The sequence below is a fragment of the Benincasa hispida genome, chromosome 11, assembly GCF_027475165.1.
Source record: "Benincasa hispida cultivar pf3 chromosome 11, pf3_genome.v1.1, whole genome shotgun sequence".
Lineage (NCBI taxonomy): Eukaryota > Viridiplantae > Streptophyta > Magnoliopsida > Cucurbitales > Cucurbitaceae > Benincasa > Benincasa hispida.
In genome coordinates, this window is record NC_143488.1 from 81,980,157 (window position 1) to 82,007,633 (window position 27,477).

The window sequence follows — 27,477 nt, forward strand, 5'->3', positions numbered from 1 at the left end:
CTAATCCACTTTTTCCCTACAGTGAGCTCATTAGGGCGGGACTCTGGCACCGAAAGCGAGGGATTACACTTACGCGGAACAACTAAAAGTTAACGATTCTGGACCGAAAAATGATGGCTGTTAGGTTCAGTTCCAAGAGTTGGTTCTGCCTAATGGTTGAGAATGTCTCATCCCAATGAAGGGACAACTGATCACCCCACCGGTGGCGTTTGTCCTGCATCACTGGGGCATCATTGCAAAATAGAAGTCTATAACTTAGGGTACTTGAAACTGTTTTGCAAAATTGATTGGTTTAAAAGTGGTTTAGCAAATTCTAATAAAGTATTGTTCATATTTTCAGCAACATTTTAAAATGGCAATAGCCACGTTGGCTTTGTTAAGCACCGAAAAATTTACTGGCGATGATTATGCAACATGGAAACATATGATCACGACGATCCTAATCATCGAGGATCTCATGTTCGCTCTCAAGAAGGCGTGTCCTTCTATTCCAGCTTTGAATGCTGCTCGAAATGTTTGGGAGGCTTACGAGCAATGGACAAGGGCGAATAAGAAGGCCCGAGCCTACATCTTGGCAAGTCTTTCTGAAGTCTTGGCAAAGAAACATGAGCCTATGGTCTCAGCGCGTGAGATCATGGAGTCCTTGCGGGGGATGTTTGGACAACCAACTGAACAGCTTATGCATGAAGCTCTTAAATACATATTCAACTCCAAAATGGAAGAAGGCACCTCGAAGAGTGCAAAATGACACTCATGGTTGGAACGGGAGACACCATTTCAACTCGTGCGGTGTGAGCTGCTAAGTTGTTTTTTGGAAGTAGATTTTTGTTTTTAGAATATTTATACATTGTTCCAAAAATAAAGAGGAACCTTGTTTCTATTTCCTGTTTAATTAAACAATCATACTCTGTTTCTTTTAATTCAAATGAAGCATTCATTATGAAAAATGGTGTGACTATTTGTTCAGCTAAACTAAAAGACAACTTATATGTGTTAAGACCAACTAAATCAAAAGCACTTTTGAATCATGAGATGTTTAAAGCTATTAATACTCAAACAAAAAGGCGAAGAATTTCTCCAAGTAACAATGATACGTATCTTTGGCATTTGAGATTAGGCCACATAAATCTCAATAGGATTGGGAGATTGGTAAAGAATGGAATTCTAAGCAAGTTACAAGATGATTCATTACCTCCATGTGAATCTTGTCTTGAAGGAAAAATGACTAAAAGACCTTTTAGTGGAAAATGTTATAGAGCCAAAGAACTCTTAGAGCTCATACATTCGAATCTTTGTGGTCCAATGAATGTAAAGCCTAGAGGAGGGTACGAAACTTCATATCTTTCATAGATGATTATTCAAAGTATGGTTACTTATGATGGAACACGAGATATACGCAGTGGAAAAAGGACCTAATTACACTTTAATTGCTTATAATTAAAATGAAATTAACATGCAAATTAATGAAAAAAATAATAAATAAAAGGGATGGAATACAACCTTTGTAGATCCCAAAAAATGCTTTTCCTCATTGAATCTCGACCCGAACTCTTTCCGACCACCATTAGAGTTGACCTACTATCCTCTAGACTCAGAACCGGGTTGTGGGACCCGATGGATGAAGAAGACCGAGAGAGAGAAAAAGAAGAAAAATAAGAATGAATTTGGGTTTGGGTTTTTATTTTTCAGCCCAATTTTGAAAACTAAAATTAGCAAAAATGTCAAAAGTTTTTAATCCAAAATTGAAAACCCAATTTATAGAAAAAAGTCATGCAACAATTGCATGAAACAAATCCATAAAAACCCAACACCTAGAATCTACTATCTAAGTGGGCTTAATGTCTCCACTATAAGCCAACACCTAACCCACTATTTTATTAGTAGAATTATCCAACAAAAGTTTGGATTTTTCCACTAACTTTAGTCAAATGGCAAAATAGTCATTTTGTCAAAGTCAAACTTTGACCAAAAAGTCAACATTTTGACTTTTTATGATTTTTTTTCGTGTTGACTAATTTTGACCTCCCGAGCATGAATTTGCATTCATTTTCTCGAAATTCAAATCACATTTGAATATAAGGTCGGTCAAAGTTTGACTTTTCAAAGTCAAAAGTCAACTCTTTGACTTTTTACATCTTTGACCATTTCCGTTATTTCCGAGCTTCCGAATATGAACGTATTCATATTCTTGATATTTAAATCACATTTAAATATTAAGGCTGTATCTCTAAACTGAAAAACCCGACCACTATATCACATATACTTGTCGGTTTCTCTCTCTTTACCTAATTCGAACAATTCGAATCATTCTATCATAATGTTCTAAGTTTATTCCATATGAGCTAGTAGAGGAACCTAATGGACCTATAGATCCTGGGCTCCAATGATCCGAGATTAGCTTACTAAACTCTTTAGACGGAGCTAATCAACATTCGTTAACTCACGGGTCATTCCACTATAGTCCCGTAGTTGCACTCCCCTCACTATAGATATATTTGTGTCCATATGATATAACCATGATTAGTAAGCAAATCCTTCACAGGTTGTTCGTAATCTCGGCTGGTCATAAAAACTGTTTTACCCCCAAGACTACATCTTAATTCTTAAGTTCCACTGATCCTCTAATGAACAATTGGTTTAAGGTCCAACCTATAAACCGAACCCTCTCAGGCCAAGGAGAGAGTGTGGCCCCTTGTTCAAGACCTAGATTCAATACTAAAGGGAACAACCTATCTACTATTCCTATAACGGGTAGGAGTGAATTTCATTTTGCACCCTATGTTCCCAGCTATCTACCTGATCTTACCCCTAAAATGGGAGGCTTATTAGGCAAGCGATAATGAGTTGCCCTCACCTGTGCAGATCTAAGGATAATTCTGAGTGAACAGGAATTCATAGTTAGCTCAAGATTAAGATTAAGTTACCTAGGTCATCAGTTAACGAAATAGTCAATTTTATATATATAACGGCATTTAGAACGTAAAAAGTGACTATTTCATGGTTCAGTATTATGCAAACTCATTGCATAGGATGCCCTCACTCACATATCTCTATATGAACGATTCAGGATCACATCGTGTGTATTAACTACAAAGTGGGTCGTATCCATAGTGTCCCCAGAATAAGGCACCCAACCTCATTCATATACTATAGACCATTTTGGCTATATATTTGAACTTGATCCACATTTATGTCACTACATAAAGTTCAAACTACATTAAATAGTCTCAGGACCTTATTTTATTGGATTCAAGATTACAATTTCAATAACAACTTTATTGGAAAATAAAACAGAATATGTTTATTAATTTACAAACTACGAGTTTTAGGACATAAAATCCAACAACTTATACCTAATGAAACATAAGTCTGAAGCTTTTGAAAAGTTCAAAGAGTATAAGGCTAAAGTTGAAAACCTATTAGGTAAAACAATTAAAACACTTTAATCTGATCGAGGTAGAGAGTACATGGATTTAGAATTCTAGGACTATATGATAGAACATAGAATTTAATCCCAACTGTCAGCGTCTGGTACACCTCAACAAAATGGTATATCAAAAAAGAGAAATAAAATCTTATTAGATATGGTTTATTCTATGATGAGTTATGCTCAATTGCCTAACTCGTTTTGGGGGTATATAGTAGAGACTGCAGTTTACATCTTGAACAATGTTCCCTCAAAGAATTTTTTTGAAACACCTTTCGAGTTATGGAAGGGGGTGTAAACCAAGTTTACATTACTTCAAAATTTAGGGTTGTCCTACACATGTGTTAGTGAAAAATTCTAAGAAGTTGGAACCTCATTCAAGATTATGCCAATTTGTTGGTTACCCTAAGGAAACAAGAGGTGGTTTGTTCTTGACCCTTAAGAAAATAAGGTGTTTATATCGACAAACACTAGGTTTTTAAGGAAGACTACATAAGAGATCATAAACCATGAAGCAAAATAGTATTAAGTGAAGCTATTGAAGAATCAATAAGGGTTGTTGATACAGTTGGTTCTTTATCATGAATTAATAAAGAAGCCAACACTTCAAGTCAGTCTCGTCTTTCTCAATCATTGAGAGTGCCTCGACGCAGTGGAATGGTCTTGATACAACCTGAGCGTTACTTGGGTTTAATTGAAACTCAGGTTATCATACCATATGATGGTGTTGAGGATTCATTGTCCTATAAACAGGCAATGAATGATGTAGATAAGGACTTGGAAATGGAGTTTATCTACTCCAATTCAGTATGGGATCTTGTAGATCCACTAAATGGGTAAAACCCATAGGGTGCAAATGAATCTATAAAAGAAAGAGAGATATAGTTGGAAAGGTGCAGACCTTCAAAGCTAGACTTGTAGCAAAGGATTATACCCAGAGAGAAAGGGTTGACTATGAGGAAACTCTTTCCCCTATTGCTATGCTTAAGTCTATAAGAATTCTTTTGTCCGTAGCCACATATTATTGAAGGAAATCCCAACAAAGGATCTTCATGAGCAGCGGAAGTGGATCGTTCCAAATTCTATTCGAATGAACACAAAAAATTACAATCTTAAACAGAAACTAACAGATTATGCATCAATAGAAATTATAGCATGCTACAAGAGATTCAAGGAATAGAGTATGCGTACCTTTGAAGAACCATTCTTCAAGAATCCCTCGATCAGTCTCCAATGCACCCAAAGATGCACTCGAATGCAACGACCAGAATACCAATAACACGAACATCTTGATGCTCCTCAAACCCAATCGAGTCCAACTCGATTCACGAACAGAGTAAGGACATCACCACAAGTGTTACCTTGGTATTCTCAGTGTGAGAATCTAGGAGTTGTGGGCTCTGTATGATCTTGGATTGAGGAAGAAAGGAGGTCTACGATCGAGTAAGTGGGAGATATGAACACTGTCTATCGCGTAGACAATGTACTTGATTGTTTAGTAAACGTAAGCCTATCGCATAGACTTTGCTACTCAATCATGTACCAACGATCAAAGGTCAACAATCGTATTGTCAACTCTTAAACGATCGTTTAGTCTCTCAACGGCTATCGCTTAGTAAAATCAATTTTAACTTGATAGCCCATTTTCGTGAGAATTATCCGAAATGATTAACTACTAAATTTTGGAAAACAATTTTCTTTTTATCTCACAGTTACCATAAAACTTCTAATTACCTCCCACTCAATCGGTTATTAGAGAAAAAGAAATAATTATCATATAATAAAAATATTATAAATAAATATGATAACTAACTTATCATATTATATTTATAGCTTATAATTTTAATATTTCATCATATGAAACATATAAACCATAGTTCTTTTTCTATTTTATGGTACTTAATATAAATCATATTTATATTAATTCCTCCAATTAATGTATCTAATACGTCACATCAGTTATACCATATATAATTGAATTTTCTCTTGTTAATTTGAACACTTCAAACAAACCCAAAATCTAATTTTCAACTTGAACTCATTGAGCTACCGAGGGGACCTTATGGACTTGTAGCTTGAAGCTCTAATGGTACGTGAATAACTGACTAAACTCTTTAGTCACGAGATCCACCATTCATTAACTGTCAAGCACTCCACTAAAGACCGACAACTGTACTCTTCTCACTACAGATATATTTCTGTGTCCATATAACCAATCAACCGTGATATAACCCTTCACAAATCGCTCGTAAATACAGCTGGGCCAATTTACCGTTTGCCCCTGTAATTACATCTAACTCCTTAGTACCACTGATTTCTCTAATGAACAATAAATCATAGTCCTACTATGACTGAGTCCTCTCTTCCAAATAGAGGGTGTGGCCACTATGTTCAAGACCGGGAATCAACCCTTAAGGGAGCAATTTATCTACTTACCCCTGCTTCAGGGAAGGAGTGAATTTCGTCTTGACTGAGTTTTCAGCTTCTCAATTAGACAAATCCTCAAAAAGGTAGGCTTGTTGAGTTGGCAATCAGGCCACTCTCACCCATACTAATCAAAGGACCGCCCTCATAGGCATGAGTTTCCAAAACACTCAGGATTAAGGTCCTGTCACCTATGGTCATTTTAGTGAAATGTAAGTCTCAATTATCAATGGCGTTATATAAAGAGATGAATCATCTCGTGGTCCGGTCTTATACAAACTCTTTGTATAGGACACTCCCTTTCGCATGTCTTCACATGAATGGTCAGAATCAGACCATTTGTAGCACTTCACAACACTTGTAAATATCTACAAAGTGGGTCGTATCCATGGTGTCACCAGGATTGTTGGGATTTGTGTCCTAATTCTCCTGGAGTTTCGTTGTTTGTAATTATATACATTGTTTTATGAATAAAATAACTATTATTTCATTCTAGCATTTACTCATATCAAATAAACAAAGCTCCATGGTTATCTTATGTAAACTTTAGCATGTATATGTGATATACAAGTTGATCACACCTTAAGTGATAACCTAAATAGGTATATAGTATAATAATTAAGGTAGGATACCTGATCTTGGTGACACTACGGATACGGCCCACTTTGTAGAGGTTTGTAAGTGTTGTAAACTACTATAGATAGTAGATCCTGACCATTCATGTAGAAACATGCGAGCAAGGGTGCTCTATACAAAGAGTTTATATAAGTCCAGACCACGAGATGACTAGACTTTGTATATAACGCCATTGATACTGGAGACTTACATCTCACCTAAACAACCATAGGTGACACGACCTCAATCCTGAGTGTTTTGGGAACTTCTGCCTTTGAGGGCGGTCCTTTGATTAGTATGGGTGAGAGTGGCCAGATTGCCAACTTCACATGCCTATCTTTTTGGGGACTTATCTGATTTGGGAGCTGGGAACTCAATACACAAGATGGAATTCACTCCTTCCCGGAAGCAGGGATAAGTAGAGAGAATTACATTAAGAGTCATGGAATAGAAAAACAGTTATGGTTTATATGTTTCATGAGATGAAACATTAAAACTATAAGTTATAAATATAGTATGATAAGTTGGTTATCATTTATATTTATAACAATATTAATTATTGGATAATTATCTCTTTTTCTCTAATAACCAATTGAGTGGGAGTTTATTGGTAGTTTCATGGTAACCACAAGATAAAAGAAAAAATGTTTTCCTAATTTTAGTAATGTTGAGAAAGACAAAAATTTTAGATTTCCAATCTCGGAAAAATCTCACGGAGAGTTGTCAAGTAAATTAGATCTATTAAGCGACAACTTGGGTTAGCTAAACATCCGTGGAGTGTTAGTAGGCGATAGCCACTCAGCTAAGCGATGAACTAAACGATCGCATAGCTTTTGCTAGACAATCGCTTAGCTTTTCCTAAATGATTGGGCATCGACCTATACGATAGGTTCTTTCATCTCCCACTTGCTTAATTGTTTACATGATTTTGGTTTCCTCCTGTTTTCTTCCTCAAACTAAGTCCACAAGAAGCCCACCCTCTGGATTCTCGCATTGAGAATACCAAGGTAATCTTCTTGGTGGTGTCATACTCAACTCGACACTATCAAGGTTTTGTGGAGGTCGTTCGTGGTGTTCGAGGTGTTTGTGACCTTGGTGATTGCTTAGTTCGAGTGTTCGGTGTTCGTGCAGTGTAGCGGTCATGTTGGACGAGCGTTCATGTGTTGCTGTGATCGAGCGTTCATGATCAGGGAGCTTGAAGATGAGTCTACAAAAGTGTGTTACTCTTGTCCTTAATCTGTTGTAAAACATGCTGTAATTTCTGTATTTTGCATAATCGTATGTTTCTATTTGAGATTATAATTGTAAAGTTCATATATGATTTTAATTTGGAATTATCCTTCCGCTGCTCATGAAAATCCTCATATTCGATTTCCTTCAATTGGTATTAAAGCTAGATTAGTCTGATATTCCAAATTTCAATTCTGTTTTGAACTTCTTTTACAGTCGTGGTGGGTTTTCTGCATTTATGTTTAATTGTTAAATGCATTTGTGGATGGAGTTGATGAATTTTTTCGGGTTTAATTACCTTTGTTTAAAGCTTTCTTCAATTACAAAGTGTTAATTTGTAAGGACCCCTGTATTTTTGGGCGTAATTCACTTGCAATCAAGTCTGTAATTCAAAGAGTTTGAGTTAGTTGAGTCGTTCGTGATGAAGTTTCGAAGCATGGAGATGTGGTTCTCAACGAGAAAGAAGACGAAGAGTTTGTCGTATCATGTAGCCTAAGGTAAATGATTGTTGGGATTTATCTAAGCAAACGTGTAGATTTTTCTATATGATCACTTAGTATTTACGAAACGATCATTTAGCTAATGTTAAACAATGGGGTAAATCATTTACTCTATCGCGTAGCGTTGGTTGCTTGATTGCGTAGGTGCTGAAGGTAGACGATCGTAGTAGAAGCATGTGATGTTCATCGTTATGAAAAGGCGCGCGCTAGACGATCGTGTAGTTAGCAAGCCTCATCACTTAGTTACTACCTACACAATCGCATGGTATACGATAGAAGGCGCTCGCTAAGCGATCGTGTAGGCGATGGTGCTTTGTCGCATCGTAATCGTTTAGACGATCGCGTGAGGTTGGCATTGTGCGGAACGTGCACGACGATCGTGTACCCTGGGCTTTATTGCTTAGTAAAAGATACACGATCCTTGCTAAACGATTGTTTAGCTCTGGGAGCATTGGTAAACGATAGAGCGAAGTATTTGTTCTATCATGTAGACAATCGCAGAGAGTTTAGTACACGATGGTTGGAGACGCGTTACTTCGCCCGAACGGTTCAAGACCTGGTTCGCCTGTTTGAACTGGAAACTCCTTGGTTTTGTACTAGTTGGCTTTATTTTTTGTGCATTTAAGGCAATTTAACTCGGTTCATCAACATTTTTTAATTATACATGTGATGTATGATGTTTATATGGCAAAGTGTTTGACATATAGTTTAAAAACCCACCTTAGGTTGTGCAATTATTCATGCATCATGTATTATAAATGTTATAATCTACCATGCATCATGAAATATAAGAGTTATGTTTTGTATGCAGTGAGCATTATCATGCATCATCTTTTTATTATAAATGTTATAGTCTAAGGGTGAATGAAAGCATGTTATGCTTGTTTCATTGTTGTTTTGTACAAGTGTTATATAAACGAAGTAGCAATGAATAAATAATGCATTAAGCATGACACTTAGGTTGTTTATAATCGTTATGAATGTCTTGCATGTGTTAGCTTAGCATTGTGGTCTTGGTTGTTTCCGTTTATAAGTGTTATAAAGGAAATTAGAACTAAAATCGATAAGAAAGAGTTGCATATGGACTTAGGGTGAACTCAAGTTTTTTAAAAGGGTTTTAAAATTTGATTGATATAGACCAAAGTTCAAATGGTTCTAAAGAGTTTAGTAACCTAGATTAATCTTTTAAAATTGGTTTAAAAGGATTAAATTGATTGGCATAAAATATTAAATTTGTTTTAAATCTATCTATAAGGGACCTTTTATCTAAGGCGGGTTCTGTCTAGGCTAGGGTTCTTAAGTTGACGGAAAGGTAACACCTCTACCTAGGAACCTACCTGGAAAGGTGAATTAGATGGATTTTCAACAAGCATGCGACAATTTAATTAAAAACTTCGTTAAAGAGTTTACTGGATGTTGATGAAAAGTTGTTTAACTATTTAAGGTAAAAGTTACTCTTGGGCAAGCCTAAAAGTCATTTAGTTAAAATCCTTAGTCGTGTTTTTTCTATGTAAACTGAACCCTAGGTATAAAATACTCAGTGGAAGGAAGAGATGTATCTGATATGTCTATGATTCCACTCACGTTTCTCCCTGAATGTTCACACCTTGAGATTCATGTTTGGCTTCATGGTGCCCTGGGAGCATCCCTATTTGGATGGTGTTTGCATGAGTCAATATCAATGTGGACGAAGATAGTGTTTATAGTAAATGGGTAAAGGGTGTGTGTCAAAACGTCCTATGGTCTCTATCATTGGTCCACACCGTGAGATCATTCTGTACTCCCTCATGGTGCCCTGGGAGCATCTTCTATCAGATGGGTTTTTTACAATTGGTCAAGATCGAGGTGAACTCCAGAAATGGATAGGGTCGCTTTAGGTTTTTCTCCAATCGGATTTTTTTCCTTCGGATTGGCTTTTTGGGGCAGATCTCTAAGGCCTAAAATGGCAGGTCACACTTACGGGAGATTGTTAAGTAAGTTAATGATCTTTGACCAAATCAATGATGGCTAGTCGTTATAGAAGCAAAACTTGTTTTGGGATTAATGACTGGTTGAGAACTTCTCAATTCAGAGGAGGAATAATTGACCTCCCTTCGGTGGCTTTTGTCCTAAACCTTTGAAGCATCATTGTGAAACTATATGTCACACGGGGTTCATATTAGTTTTGCTAAAACCTTATTGGATGTTGTTTGTTTTATAATGGGTATTTTCTTAAAACCTAACATAGGTCAATGTTTCAGCAACTCGTTAATATTTCCGTTTAGTGCTTTTAATATGACCGAATACATACAGTGGATAGTATCGTGTAAAACGTATTTCGTGGCAAACGACTTCGAATTTTTCATGGTTGAGGAGTATCCTCAAGTCCCAATCCTTGATGCACCGTGAAGTGTTCGCAATGCATATGAGGTGTGGATGAAGGCTAATTCATTGGCTATATTTCACATTTTGGCTAACATACCTGATGTTTTGGTCAAAAGGATTGAGCACATGATCATTGCACGTGAGATCATGGACTCATTGCAAGATTTGTTTGAACGTCAGTTCTTACTTTTCGAGCATAAAGGGATGGATGACAAAACCAGTAGTGTCAGTTGTTCTGACACTGATCCCACTACTCTCCAAAAGAGAAGGATAGACAACAAATCTGATTTATTGGTCTTGAAGACGTGTTTGGTAGAGAATGATGATTCTGCCTGGATCCTTCATTCGAGTGCTACCAATCATATCAGTTCCTCTTACCCAGGATTCAGTTCCTGGCAAACGTTGCCATAGAGAGAGATGACTCTTCGAGTCGGTACTGGTGAGGTTGTTTCCGTTGTTGCTGTAGGCAAGCTGAAGTTATTTGTTGACAAGAAACGTTATCTGTTACTGGATAATGTTTTCATAGTTCCTCATATTAAGAGGAACTTGATCTCGATTTCTTGTCTCATTGAACAAGGGATACAGGCTCCTTTTCTAAGAATAAAATGTTTATTTTCAAGAATGGAATGGAGATTGGGTATGGTGCAATGGAAAGTAACTTATATGTACGAAGGTCATTAGTCATAAAAGCCTTGTTTAACACTGAAATGTTCAGTACGGTAACAACAGCTAAAAGACCAAAGGTTTCTCATAAGAAAAACGCCCATCTTTGGCATCTAAGGTTAGGTCACATCAACCTCAATAGGATTGAGAAGTTGGTGAAAATTAAACTTCTAAAAAGTTTAGAAGAAAACTTCTTGCCAGTATGTGAATCATGCCTTGAAGGCAAGATGACCAACAACCTTTTACTGAAAATGGTTACAGAGCCAAGGAAGCCTTGGAGCTTGTACATTCAGAACTCTGTGGTCTGATGAATGTTAGAGCTCGACGTGGATATGAATATTTTATCTCTTTCATAGATGATTAATCAAGATTCGGGTATCTCTACCTAATGCAACGTAAGTCTGAAGCCCTTGACAAGTTCAAGAAGTATAAGGCTGAAGTTGAAAACTTGTTAGGTAAGAAGATAAAAATAGTATGATCTGATCGTGGTAGAGAGTATATGGACCTCAAATTCCAAAACTATATGATAGAACATGGGATTGCGTCCCAACTCTCGGCCCCTGATACATCTCACCAGAATGGTGTATCAGAAAAGAGAAACAAAACCTTGTTGGACATAGTTCGGTCTATAATGAGTTATGCTCATCTTTCAGACTCGTTTTGGGGTTTTACAGTGGAGACTGCATGCTATATCCTAAACAATGTTCCCTTGAAAATTTTTTCTGAAACACCTTTTAAGTTGTGGAGAGGCCGTAAAGGTAGTTTATGCCACTTTAGAATTTGGGGCTGTCCGACACATGTGCTGGTGACTAATCCAAAGAAGTTGGAACTACGTTCGAAGGTTTGCCTCTTTGTAGGCTACCCCAAGGAAACAAGATGTGGATACTTCTATAATCCGAGTGAGAACAAAGTGTTTGTTTCTACAAATGCTATCTTCTTAGAAGAAGACCACATTCGGGATCATAAGCCACGAAGTAAGCTCGTTTTGCAAGAGATTTCTAGTGAGACTGAGATTACTGAGGGTTCAACAAGAGTTGTTGAATAGGCCAACAAATCAACAAGAGTTGTTGAGGTGAACATTTAGTCAACCAGCTTAAGAGTTGAGACTCCCTTGACGTAGTGGGAGGGTTATGAACCCACCGGATCGCTACATGGGTTTGATTGAAGCCCAAAATGTCATTTCGAATGATGGGGTTGATGATCCGTTGTCTTTTAAGAAAGCAAAGAAGGATGTTGACAAAGATGAATGGGTTAAGGCCATGAACCAGGAAATGGAGTCTATATACTTTAATAACGTCTGGGAGTTTTTTAATCCACCTGATGGGGTAAGATCTATTGGATGTAAATGGATCTATAAGCGAAAGAGAGGTGTAGATGGAAAGGTGCAAACTTTTAAGGCTAGACTCATGGCAAAGGGTTATACCCAAGTTGAGGGAGTTAAGTATGAGGAAACTTTCTTACCTGTTGTCATGCTCAAGTCCAGGATTCTCCTGTCCATAGCCACATTTTATGATTATGAAATATGGTAAACGGACGTCAAGACTACCTTTCTTAATGGTAATCTTGAGGAGACCATCTATATGACTCAACTAGAGGGGTCCGTAATTCCAAATCAAGACCAAAGAGTTTGCAAGCTTAATAGGTCCATTTTTTGGCTGAAACAAGCATCTCGATCATGGAACATTAGATTTGACACTGCGGTCAAGTCGTTTGACTTTGATCAGAACATTGATGAGCCTTGTGTTTACAAGAAAATCATCAACAGCTCAGTAGCTTTCCTAGTACTGTATGTGGATGATATCCTACTCATTGGGAATGATGTAGTGTATCTGACTGATATTAAGAAATGGCTAGCTGCCCAATTTCAAATGAAAGGTTTGGGTGAGGCACAGTATGTTCTAAAGATCGAGATCATTCGAGATCGTAAGAACAAACGGTTAGCCCTGCTTCAGGCATCGTACATCGATCAAATGCTGATCAGGTACAGGATGCAGGATTCCAAAAGGGGTCTGTTACCCTTCAAGCAGGGAATCATTTTGTCTAAGGATCAATGTGCTAAGACACCTCAAGAAGTTGAGGAGATGAGACGAATTCCCTATGCTTTAGCTGTAGGAAGCTTAATGTATGCAATGTTGTGTACCAGACCCGATATTTGCTATATAGTAGGTCACTAGATGGCGGTCAAGATGATCCTCAAGTATCTTAAGAGACAAGGGACTACATGCTCGTGTATGGAGATAAGGATCTGATCCTTACAGGATACACGGACTCTGACTTTCAGATCAATAGAGATTCTCGTAAATGGACATCGGGGTCAGTTTTCACTCTGAATGGAGAGGCTGTAGTGTGGCGAAGCATCAAGCAAGGATGTATCACAGACTCCACTATAGAATTCGAATATGTAGCCGCTTGTGAAGCAGCTAAGGAGGCTGTTTGGCTGAGAACATTCCTTTCCAATTTCGAAGTTGTTCCAAATATGGATTTGCCTATCACACTTTATTGTGATAACAGCGGGGCTATGGAAAATTCAAAGGAGCCTCAAAGTCATCGTCGAAGTAAGCACATAGAGCGAAAATACCACTTGATCAGGGTAATTGTGCATCGCGGTGATGTGATAGTCACGAAGATCGCGTCAAAGCACAACGTTGCTGATCTGTTTGAAAAGGCTCTCATGGCTAAAATGTTCAAGGGTCACCTGGGGAGTCTGGGTCTGCAGGACATGCGGCACCTTGTCTAGGGCAAGTGGGAAATGAAACTGGGGTATGCCCTAGTTTATTGTATATTATACATGTTTTATATTGTATTGCATTTACTCATATCCAATAAACAAAGCTCCATGGTTATCTTATGTAAACTTAAGCATATATATGTGATATACAAGTGGATCATGCCTTAAGTGATAACCTAAATAGGTCTGTAGTATAAGGATTAAGGTAGGATACTTGATCCTAGTGACACTACGGATATGACCTGCTTTGTAGAGGTTTGCAAGTGTTGTAAACTACTACAGATAGTAGATCCTGACCATTCATGTAGAAATATGCGAGTGAGGGTGTCCCATACAAAGAGTTTATATAATACCAGACCACGAGATGACTAGACTTTGTATATAACACCGTTAATACTGGAGACTTACATCTCACCTAAACGACCATAGGTGACACGACCTCAATCCTGAGTGTTTTGGAAACTTCTGCCTTTGAGGGCGGTCCTTTGATTAGTATGGGTGAGAGTGGCCAGATTGCCAACTTTACATGCCTACCTTTTTGTGGACTTATCTGATTTGGGAGCTGGGAACTCAATACACAAGATGGAATTCACTCCTTCCCGGAAGCAGGGGTAAATAGAGAGATTGCTCCCTTAAGGGCTGATTCTGGGGCTTGAACATAGTGGCCACAACTTCTCTTTGGAAGAGAAGACTCAGTCATAGTAGGACTATGACTTATGTTCATTAGAGGATTTAGTGGTACTTAAGAAGTTAGATGTAACTACAGGGGCATAACGGTTATTGGTCGTGTTGTACTTACGAGCGATCTGTAAAGGGTTGTCGCACTGCTGATTGGTTAAGATGGACACATATTATATCTATGGTAAGGAAAGTTCAGCTGTCGGCCTTTAGTGGAGTGCCTGGCAGTTAACGGATGGTGGATCCCGTAACTAAAGAGTTTAGTCGGTTATTCACGTACCGTTGGAGTTTCGAGCTATAGGTCCATAAGGTCCCCTTGGTAGCTCAATGGATTTAAGTTAAGGATCAGTTCTTGGTGTTGATTTGAAATGTGCAAATTGACAGGAATTAATTCGATTATATATCATATGATCAGCATGATGTATGAGATACATCTAGTGGAGGATTAATGTAAATGAGATTTACATTAAGAACCATGGAATTGAAAAACAGCTATGGTTTATATGTTTCATGAGATGAAATATTAAAACTATAGGTTATAAATATAGTATGATAAGTTGGTTATCATTTATAACAATATTAATTATTGGATAATTATCTTTTTTTCTCTAATAACCAATTGAGTGGGAGGTTATTACGTTTCATGGTAACCGTGAGATAAAGGAAAAATGTTTTCCTAATTTTAGTAATGTTGAGAAAGGAAAAGATTTGAGATTTCCAATCTCGGAAAAATCTCATGGAGAGTTGTCAAGTAAATTAGATTTAATAAGCGACAGCTTGGGTTAGCTAAACGATCGTGGAGTGTTAGTAGGCGATAGACACTTAACTAAGCGATGAACTAAACGATCGCATAGTTTTTGCTAGACGATCGCTTATTTTTTCCTAAACGATTGGGCATCGACCTATACGATAGGTTCTTCCATCTCCTACTTGCTCAATCATTTACATGATTTTGGTTTCCTCCTGTTTTCTGCCTCAATCTAAGTCCACAAAAAGCCCACCCTCTGGATTCTTGCATCGAGAATACCAAGGTAACGTTCTTGGTGGTCTCATACTCAACTCGATACTATCGAGGTTCTGTGGAGGTCGTTCATGGTGTTCGAGGTGTTCGTGACCTTGGCGATTGCTTAGTTCGAGCGTTCGGTGTTCGTGCAATGTAAGCGGTCGTGTTGGACGAGCGTTCGTGTATTGTTGTGATCGAGCATTCGTGATCAAGGAGCTTAAAGATGATTCTACAAAAGTGTGTTACTATTGCCCTTGATCTATTGTAGAACATGTTGTAATTTCTGTATTTGCATAACCGTATGTTTCTGTTTGAGATTGTAATTGTAAAGTTTATATATGATTTTAATTTGGAATGATCCTTCCACTGCTCATGGAAATCCTCATATTCGATTTCCTTCAAGGATATGGATCCCTTCTTTATTCTTATACTATAAACCATTTAGGTTATTTTTTAAGGCATGATCCACTTGTATTTCTCACATACATGTTTAAGTTTACATGAAATAACCATGGATCATAGTTTATTGGATATGAGTAAATGCAAATAAAATAGCACTTATTTTATTAATAACAATGTGTGTACAAACTTTTACAAACTATGTGACTCTCGAAGAATTAAGACACCAATCCCAACAATCTCCCACTTGCCCTAGATAAGATGTCGCATATCCCGTAGACCTAGACTCTCTAGATGACCCTCGAACACTTTAGCCGTGAGAGCCTTTGTAAATGGATCAGCAAGTTGTGCTCTGACGTGATTTTCGTGACTATCATATCACCACGATGCACAATCTCCCTGATCAAATGATACTTTCGTTTAGTATGTTTGCCTCTACGGTGATTCCGAGATTCCTTTGAATTTGCCACAACCCTGCTGTTATCACAATAAAGAGTGATCAGCAAAGACATATTTGGAACAACTTCCAAATCTGTAAGGAACTTCCTAAGCCAAATAGGCTCTCTAGCAGCTTCACAAGCGACTATGTATTCGGCTTCCATAGTGGATTATGTGATGCATCCTTGCTTGATGCTTTGCCAAACTACAACCTCTCCATTCAGAGTGAACACTGACCCTGATGTTGATTTTCGAGAATCTCTATCAGTCTGAAAGTCAGAGTTTGTGTATCCTGTAAGGATCAAATCCTTATCTCTATACACGAGCATACAGTCTCTCGTTCTTCGAAGATACTTGAGGATCGTTTTGACTATTGTTCAGTGATTTAATCCTTGATTGGACTAATAACGACTGACAATTCTTACTGCATAGAAAATGTTAGGTCTATTACATAACATTGCATACATAAGGCTTCCAACAGCCGAAGCATAGGGAATCTGTCTCATCTCCTCAACCCTTTGAGGTGTCTTAAGACATTGATCCTTAAACAAAATAATTCCATGCCTGGAGGGTAATAAACCCCTTTTGGAATTCTACATCGAGTACCTGATCAACATCTTGTCAATGTACGATGCTTGAGACAAGGCCAATCTCTTGTTCTTATGATCCCAAATGATCTAGATCCCTAGAACATACTGTGCCTCTCCCAAATCTTTCATTTGGAATTGGGCGGCTAGCCACGATTTAATGTCAGTCAGAAAGCCTACATCATTCCCAATGAGTAAGATATCATCCACATACAGCACCAGGAAAGCTACTGAGTTGTTGATGATTTTCTTGTCAACACAAGGCTCATCAACATTCTAATCAAAGCCAAACAATTTGATCGCACTATCAAATCTAATGTTCCATAATTTAGACGTCTGTTTCAGCCCATAAATGGGCCTATTAAGCTTGTAAACTTCTTGCTCTTGATCTGGAACAATGAACCCCTCTGGTTGAGCCCTGTAGATGGTCTCCTCAAGATTACCATTCAGAAAGGCAGTTTGACATCCATTTTCCATATCTTATCATCATAAAATATAGCTATGGACAGGAGTATCCCACTAGACTTCAACATGACAATAGATGAGAAAGTTTCCTCATAATCCACTCCCTCAACTTGGGTATAACCTTTTGCTATGAGTTTAGCCTTAAAGGTCTGCACCTTTCCATCTATAGCTCCTTTTCTCTTGTAGATCCATTTACACCCTATAGGTTTTACCCCATTAGGTTGATCCACAAGTTCCCAGACATAATTGAAGTATATAGACTCCATTTCCTGATCGTAGCTTTAATCCACTCATCTTTGTCAACATCCTCTATTGCTTGCTTATAAGACAATGGATCCTAAACTCCATCATCAGACATGATGTTTTGGGCTTAAGTCAAACCCATGTAGCATTCAGGTGGGTTCTCAACCCTCCCACCACGTCGAGGCAATCTCAACTCTGGAGATAGTTGACTAGATGAACTGACATCAATAGCTCTTGTTGATCTATCAGTCTGTTCAACAACTCTTATTGAACTCTCAGTAGTCTCATTAGAAATCTCATGTAAAACAAGCTTGCTTCGTGGTTTATGATCTGTGATGTGGTCTTCTTCTAAGAAGATAGCATTTATCGACACAAACACCTTATTCTCACTCGGATCATAGAAGTATCAACCCCTCATTTCCTTGGGGTAGCCTATAAAGAGGCAAACTTTCGAACGCGGTTCCAACTTCTTAAGGTTAGCCACAAGCACGTGGGCCAGACATCCCCAAATATTAAAGTGGCGTAAACTACCTTTACAGCCTCTCCACAACTCAAAAGGTGTTTTAGAAACACTTTTCAAGGGAACGTTATTCACAACGTAACATGCAGTCTCCACTGCAAATACCCAAAACAAGTTTCGAAGATGAGCATAACTCATCATAGATCGAACCATGTCCAACTGGATTCTATTTCTCCTTTCTGATACACCATTCTACTGAGGTGCACCTGGAACCGAGAGTTAGGACGTGATTACATGTTCTATCATATAGTTCTAGAATTCAAGGTCCATATACTCTCCACCACGATCAAATCATAGTATTTTTATCTTCTTACCTAACAAGTTTTCAACTTCAGTCTTATACTCTTTGAACTTGTCAGGGCTTCAGACTTACGTTGCATTAGGTATAGATACCCGTATCTTGAATAATAATATATGAAAGAGATGAAATATTCATATCCACCTTGAGCTCGAACACTCATCATGCAACAGAAGACAACATAATCAATAAGCACTTAAACTACATTTAATTTCAGTTTTAAGCATGTTGTTATGATATTCATAAGAGGGTTTGAAACACATATTACCTTTGAAGATTTATCCACGAATTTCGCAGAAATCCATCAAGATAGAGCTTGAATCACCGAGAGGACTACCACCGATATCTTCTCTACTATGCTCAAGCTGGAACGTGTGGAGGAAACATTTAAATTAAGTTGAATTGATGAAGAACGAGGGAGGTATGTAGGGTTTTTAAGTTTTCACTTCAGCAAGCATATCACAGAATCCTCTTTGTTCTTAATGCATGAAGCTCCTTTATATAGGTAGAACTCGTGCAAATGTATAGGGTTGCATGAAGAACAACTCCAGTTTGAAGATCAAAGTAGAAATGGAATTTGGTGATTATCCAACATAAAGTGGTTAATGGGTTTTTCCCAAAAATGGAAAAAACTATTAACCTAAAATGATTTCAAAAAATCATTTTATTTAAATTAATTTTATAGAATTAATTCAAAATAATTAATTTAAATAAAACTAATTATAATTGATTTTTAATTAAACTTTTTAATTAATTAAAAAATATTAATTTGATATCTAAATATTAAATTAATAAAATATCAATATCACCAATAAATCAATTTTATATTTAAATCATAATTTAAATATTAATTGATTTTCCAATTTCGTTTAATTTCAATTAAATTAAATGTTTATAATTGTATCATATACAATCAACCGAAAACCCTAAAATTGAATTTGAACATTTCAAATTCATAACCATAATTTCATACATCAATACTCAATTTGTTATTCCAATTTAATGAGCTAGTAGAGGGACCTAATGGACCTACAGATCATGAGCTCCAACAATCTATAATTAATTCGTTAAAACTCTTTAATTGAATTAATTACTATTCGTTAACTATCAAGACATACTACTATAGCTCGATAGTTGCACTCTCTTCACTGTAGATATAATTCTATCCATATAAACCATAATCAATAAGTCGATCCTTCACAGGTCGTTTGTAATTACATCTGAGTCAAAATTACTATTTTACCCCTATAAATACATCTCATTCCTTAAGTTCTCATTGACCCTCTAATGAACAGTTTGATTCATAATACTACTTATGAATCATGTCCTTCTCTATCATGAGAAGGCGGGGTCCCGATTGTTTAAGACCTGGAATCAGCACTTAAGAGAACAACCTATCAACTAACCCTAAAAATGGGTAGGAGTGAATTCCATCTTATAGAATTATGTCCCCAGCTATCATCCAGTCTTATCCCCAAAATGGAAGGCTTACTGAGCAGTGTTGTTGGACTACTCTGACCCATACAGATCAAAGGATAATCCCGAATAAACAGGAGTTCATAGCTAGCTCAGGATTAAGATCGAGTTATCCTAGGTTACTTAAGTATGAAATAGTCAATTTTAACAGTAAACGGTCGTTATAAAGAAAAATGACTATTTCGTGGTCTAATCTATATGCAAACTCATTGCATAGGATGCTCCCACTCATATGTCTCTACATGAATGATCTATGGATCACATCATTTGTATTACCTATACAAAATGGGCTGCATCCAATAATGTTACCAGGATGAGATACCCAATTTCATCCATATACTTATAGACCATTTAGGTTATATATTATTAACTTGATCATGTTTATGTCATCTCTTAAAGTTAAAGTATTCATATGATAGTCATGGATATGTTTATTGGATTTGCAAAATCAACTACTTTATTGAATAAGATACTCAATAATATAAAATAGAATGTTTAACACAAAATTTATGAACTGCGAGTTCTAGGACATTCCCAACAATCTCCCACTTGGACTAAAACTTCAGTGAGAATAAATATATACAATACAATATTGAGAAACATAAAGGGAAAATACAATAAACTAGGGCATTCTCTAACACCATAGATATTCTCCCACTTGCCCTAGATTATGTTGCTCAGAGTTCTAGTCCAACTAGGTGGCCCTCGAACACTTTAGTCGAGTGGGTCTTCGTAAATGGATCAGCAAGGTTGTCTTCAGAGGCTATCTTCGTGACGATCACGTCTCCTCAGTGTACTATTTCTCTGATGAGATGGTACTTTCTTTCAATATGTTTTCCACGTTTATGACTCCTTGGTTCTTTTGAGTTAGCAACAGCACCACTATTGTCACAATACAGTGTGATAGGTAGGTGCATATTTGGAACTACTTCCAAGTCAGCCAAGAATTTGCGTAGCCATACTGCTTCTTTAGCCACTTCACATGCGGCTACGTATTCAGCTTCCATTGTGGAGTCAGTGATACAACTTTGCTTTATGCTTCTCCAAACTATAGCTCCTCCATTAAGAGTGAAAACTGATCCTAAAGTAGATTTCCTTGAATCCACATCAGTCTGGAAATCAGAATCAGTGTATCCGGTAAGGATCAAATCCTTAGGTCCATACACAAGAATATATTCCCTCATTCTCCTTAGATACTTGAGGATGTTTCTGACAGTAGTCCAATGACTTGTTCTGGATGGAATTGGAACCTGCTAACGATTCCAACTGCAAAGCATATGTCAAGGCGTGTATATAGCATTGCATACATTAAACTCCCAACTGCAGATGTGTATGGAATTCTTGTCATTTTCTCAACATCTTGAGGTATCTTAGGACACTGTTCCTTTGACAAATGAATTCCGTATCTAAAAGGTAACATACCTCTTTTGGAATTTTACATATTATATCTTGACAATATCTTGTCGATATAAGATGCCTGAGATAGTGTTAGGGTTCTATTCTTTCGATTCTCAAAGATTTGTATTCCTAGAACGTATTGAGTATCACCCAAATCTTTCATTTGGAATTCTATTACTAACCATCTCTTTACATTAGCAGGAAAACTTGTCTCATTCCCAATGAGCAAGATATCATCAACATAAAGAACTAAGAATTCTACAATCTTATTGACTATCTTTTTGTATACACAAGGTTCGTCAACATTCTGTTCAAAGTCATAAGATTTGATCGCAGTATCAAAACTTATATTCTAGGATCTTGAAACTTGTTTTAACCCATAAATGGATTGTTTAAACTTACAAACTTTCTGCTTCTGGCTTGTTCGATGAACCCTTCTAGTTGAGACATACAAATACTTTCATCAAGATGGTCGTTCAGAAAAGCTGTCTTGACATCCATTTGCCATATTTCATAGTCATAATATGTGGCAATGGATAGAAGTATTCTAATTGATTTTATCATGGCAACAAGAGAAAAACTTTCTTCATAATCAACCTCTTATCTTTGGGTAAAACCTTTTGCCATGAGTCTGGCTTTATAGGTTTGCACCTTGCCAGTTTGGTCTCGTTCTCTCTTGTAGATCCATTTGCAACCTATAGGTTTAACCCCATGTGGTTTATCTATAAGTTCCCAGACAAAGTTGAAGTGCATAAACTCCATTTCAACGTCCATGGCTTTTGTCCACTATTCCCTGTCAACATCTTCCATTGCCTTTTTAAAGGTTAATGGATTCTCTAATCCATCATCATGTATGATGTTTTAAGTTTCTGTTAAACCCATATAGCGTTCAGGTTGTTGAATAACTTTTCCACTACGTCGAGGCATACTAAAATTTTGAGATGGACGTGATGGGACAACAACAGTTGTTGATGGACCAACTTGATCAACAACTCTTGTTGATGTTTCTATAGCATCTTTGGTCATTTCTTGCAATATTAGTTTACTGTGAGATAGATGATTTTTTATATGATCTTCTTCCAAGCATGTAGCGTTTGTCGATACAAATACTTTGTCTTCTTGGGGATAATAGAACAATCCTCCTTTTGTTTCTTTGGGGTATCCTACAAAGAGACATAACTTCGAACGTGTTTCATGTTTCTTAGGATTTTATACCAACACATGTGCTGGACAACCTCAGATACGAAAATGGCGTAAACCAGTTTTGCGTCCTTTCCATAATTCATAAGGTGTTTCTGAAACACTTTTTGAAGAAACAACGTTTAGAATATATATTGCAGTCTATACTACATACCCCTAAAAGGATTGAGGTAACTGTGCATAACTCATCATTGATCGAACCATGACTAACAAGGTTCGATTTCTCCTTTCTACAACACCATTTTGTTGTGGTGTTCCAGATGCTATGAGCTGGGATTTAATTCCATGATCTACTAGATAGTTTTGGAATTGTAAATCCATATAATCACCACCTCGATTAGATCAAAGTGTTTTAATTCTTTTACTTAATAAATTTTCTGTCTTGGTCTTAAATTCTTTGAACTTTTCAAGAGTTTCAAACTTGTGACTGATTAAGTAAATGTAGCCATATCTTAAGTAATCATCAATAAATCTAATGAAATACTGATAGCCTTCTCGTGCTTTTACACTCATCGGACCACATAGGTCTGAATGTATTAATTCGAGAGGCTCTTTGGCACGAAGACCTTTGTCAGAAAAAAATCTTTTTGTCATTTTTCCCTCAAGACATGATTCACATGGAGATAAAGAACTATCTTCTAACTGACTTAATGACCATTTTTACTAATCTCTCAATCCTGTTGAGATTAATGTGACCAAGTCTAAGGTGCCAAAGATAAGCATTAGAAGAAATTTTCCATTTTTTATTTTGAGCTCAGCCGTTTTAAACATCTCTATATTTAGAATGGCCTTTGCTTTAGTTGGTTTTAATATGTACAAGTTATTTTCGAGTCTTGCAAAACAAGAACACTTCTTGAAAAAAATAAACACTTCATTAGATTCAAAAGATATTCTGTACATGTTTTCTAGTAGACAGAAAATGGAGATTAAGTTTCTTTTCATCTTAGGTATATAATACAAGTTCCTAAGTAAGATAAAAGACTCTCCAAAAAATAGCTTGACATCTCCCACTGCATGAGCTGAAATGACTTCACCTGTTCCCACCTTGCAGAAATTCTCTCCAAGAACTAGTTTCCTATAGAAAAGTGCAAACATGATTAACGGCGCCTGAATCTAATATCTAGGTTAGGTGAGTATTTTCCACTAGACATGTTTCAACTACTAGTAAATTCGATTTACCTTGTTTCGCCTTTATCCGCTTTATTTTCAGCCAAATACTTTGAGCAGTTATGCTTCTAGTTCCCATCCTCTCCGCAATGGAAACACTTTCCTTTGGGAGTCTTATTTTTGTTTTTGTTTTTCTTACAGTGGTTTTTTTATTCCTTTTACTCTTCTTCTTCATTTGTACAAATTTATCTTTTGAAAAGGAATGAACAAACTTTTTGTTATCAGTGGGTCTTGTTCCAGACGACGACCCCTTAAAAAACTTCTTAGGCTTAGAAATAACATTTACTTCTTTTTCCTTAAGTTTCATCATAGAATGATATGTCTGTAATTCGTTCAACAACGTAGTCAAATTATAAGTAATTTTGTGCATAACAGCATTGGTTCTGAAAGGCAGATAACTCTCCAGGAGAGATTCCAATATCATACTTACTTGACTTATCTCATCTATCATCACCCCATGAGCCTCAGCAACATTAAAATGGACCATCATATCGAGAACATGTTCTCTAACATTGGACCCACTTTCATACGAGTACTGTAGACATACTTAATGGCTTCATGTCGAACAGAGGATGATGGTTGCCCGAACATCTCCTGAAGTGACGCCATTATCTCACGAGCGGTGGGCATTACCTCATGATTCTTTTTAAGTACATTTGATATACTTGCTAAGATGTAGGCTCGAGCTTTTTCATTAGCCTTAACCCATCGATCATAGATGTCCCGAACATTTTGATTCGTTGTTGTACTGGGAACCGGAGGACATTCCTCCATCAACACAAACCTCAAATCATCCACAACTAATATTGTGTTGATGTTGGATTTCTAGTTTGAATATCCTTCACCGTTAAACTTATCGAAAGCTAGCAGTTGTATAATTGAATTCGACATTGCTGAAAAAATTTAAACAAATTCTATTAAACTTTATACATCTAAAATCCAATTTTAGCAAAATAATAAAGTACCCAATAAATCTTTATTTATTTGCAACGATACTTTAGTGATTTAGAACAGTTACTACCGAGGGGCAGTCAACAATTCCTTCACTAAAGTAAGACAATTCTTGACCAAATACTATATCAGAATAACTCTTTACTCCTATAGTTCTTTTGGTTATCGTTTTCGGTCAAGATCTTTACTAGCAATTAGTAATTCTTGTAAGTGTGACCCGCCATTTTCAGATCTTATTGAACGGTATGAATATGCCCCCGAAATGGAAGACAATACCCAAGATGGAACTATAAGACCCTATTCATTTACTGAAGCTTGGGTTGTTCTGAATCCTATGTTATAACCCTTCGAGGGGATAGTCATGGTTAACGACTAGCTAGTGTCGCCTAAAAACGACAACAAGCGCAACATAGGAATCTCACGGTTCAAACTAATGGAGGAGACCGTAGGACAATGTTGACACATGAGAAGGACTCGGAACAACTCACTAGATATCAAACATTGTCCAACGGTCTCCTCCATTAGTTTGAACCGTGAGATTCCTATGTTGCGTCTGCTATCGTTTTTAGGCAGCACTAGCTAGTCGTTAACCACAGCGATCCCTACGGAGGGTTGAAACATAGGATTCGGAACAACCCAAGCTTCAGTAATGAATAAGGTCTTAAAGTTCCGTCTTAGGTATTGTCTTCCATCTCGGGGGCATATTCATACCGTTTGATAAGATCTGAAAAATGGCAGGTCACACTTACAAGAATTACTAATTGTTAGTAAAGATCTTGACCAAAAACGATAACCAAAAGAACTATAGGAGTAAAGAGTTATTCTGATATAGTATTTGGTCAATAATTGTCTTGCTTCAGTGAAGGAATTGTTGACTGCCCCTCGGTAGAAACTGTTTTAAATCACTAAAGTATTGTTGCAAATAAATAAAGATTTATTGGGTACTTTATTGTTTTGCTAAAATTGGATTTAGATGCATAAAGTTTAATAGAATTTGTTTAAATTATTTCAGCAATGTCGAATTCAATCATACAACTGCTAGCTTCCAACAAGTTTAACGGTGAAGGATATTCAAACTGGAAATCCAATATCAATACAATATTAGTTGTGGATGATTTGAGGTTTATGTTGACGGAGGAATGTCCTCCGGTTCCCAGTAAAACAGCGAACCGAAATGTTCGAAACATCTATGATCAGTGGGTTAGGGCTAATGAAAAAGCCCGGGCCTACATCTTAGCAAGTATATCGGATGTACTTAAAAAGAAACATGAGGTAATACCCACCACCCATGAGATAATGGCGTCCTTCAGGATATGTTCAGGCAACCATCATCCTCTGTTCGACATGAAGCCATTAAGTATGTCTACAGTACTCGCATGAAAGTGGGTCCAACGTTAGAGAACATGTTCTCGATATGATGGCCCATTTTAGTGTTGCTAAAGCTCATGGGGCGATGATAGATGAGATAAGTCAAGTAAGTATGATATTGGAATCTCTCTTGGAGAGTTATCTGCCTTTCAGAACCAATGTTGTTATGAATAAAATTACTTATAATTTGACTACGTTGTTGAACGAATTATAGACATATCAATCTATGATGAAACTTAAGGAAAAAGAAGTAAATGTTATTTCTAAACCTAAGAAGTTTTTTAAGGGGTCGTCGTCTGGAACAAGACCCACCGATAACAAAAAGTTTGTTCCTTCTTCTTCCAAAGATAAATCTGCACAAATAAAGAAGAAGGGTAAAGGGAATAAGAAAACCACTACTAAGAAAAATAAAAACAAAAACAATACTCCCAAAGGAAATTGTTTCCATTGTGGAAAAGATGGGCATTGGAAGCGTAACTGCCCAAAGTATTTGGCTAAAAAGAAAGCGGAAAAGGCGAAACAAGGTAAATCAGATTGACTAGTATTTGAAACATGTCTAGTGGAGAATACTCACCTAACCTGGATATTAGATTCAAGAGTCACTAATCATGTTTGCACTTTTCTACAGGAAACTAGTTCTTGGAGAGAACTTTTTGAACAGGAAATGACTTTCAAGATGGGAATGGGTGAAGTTATTTCAGCTCATGCAGTAGGAGATATCAAGCTATTTTTTGGAGAGTCTTTTATCTTACTTAGGAATGTGTATTATGTACCTAAGATGAAAAGAAACCTAATCTCTATTTCCCGTCTGCTAGAAAATATGTATAAAATATCTTTTGAATCTAATGAAGTGTTTGTTTTTTCAAGAGGTGTTCATATTTATTCTGCAAGACTCGAAAATAACTTGTACATATTAAACCCAACTGAAGCAAAGGCCATTCTAAATATACAGATGTTTAAAACAGCTGAGACTCAAAATAAAAAACAGAAAATTTCTCCTAATGCCTATTTTTGGCACTTCAGATTTGGGCATATTAATCTCAACCGAATTGAGAGATTAGTAAAAAAACGATCATCTAAGTCAGTTCGAAGATAGTTCTTTACCTTCATGTGAATCATGTCTTAAGGGAAAAATGACAAAAAGTTCTTTTTCTAACAAAGGTCTTCGTGCCAAAGAGCCTCTCGAACTAATACATTTAGACCTACGTGATCCGATGAATGTAAAAGCATGAGGAGGCTATCAGTATTTCGTCAGTTTTGTTGATGATTACTCGAGATATGGCTATATTTACTTAATCAGTTACAAGTCTGAAACTCTTGAAAAGTTCAAAGAAT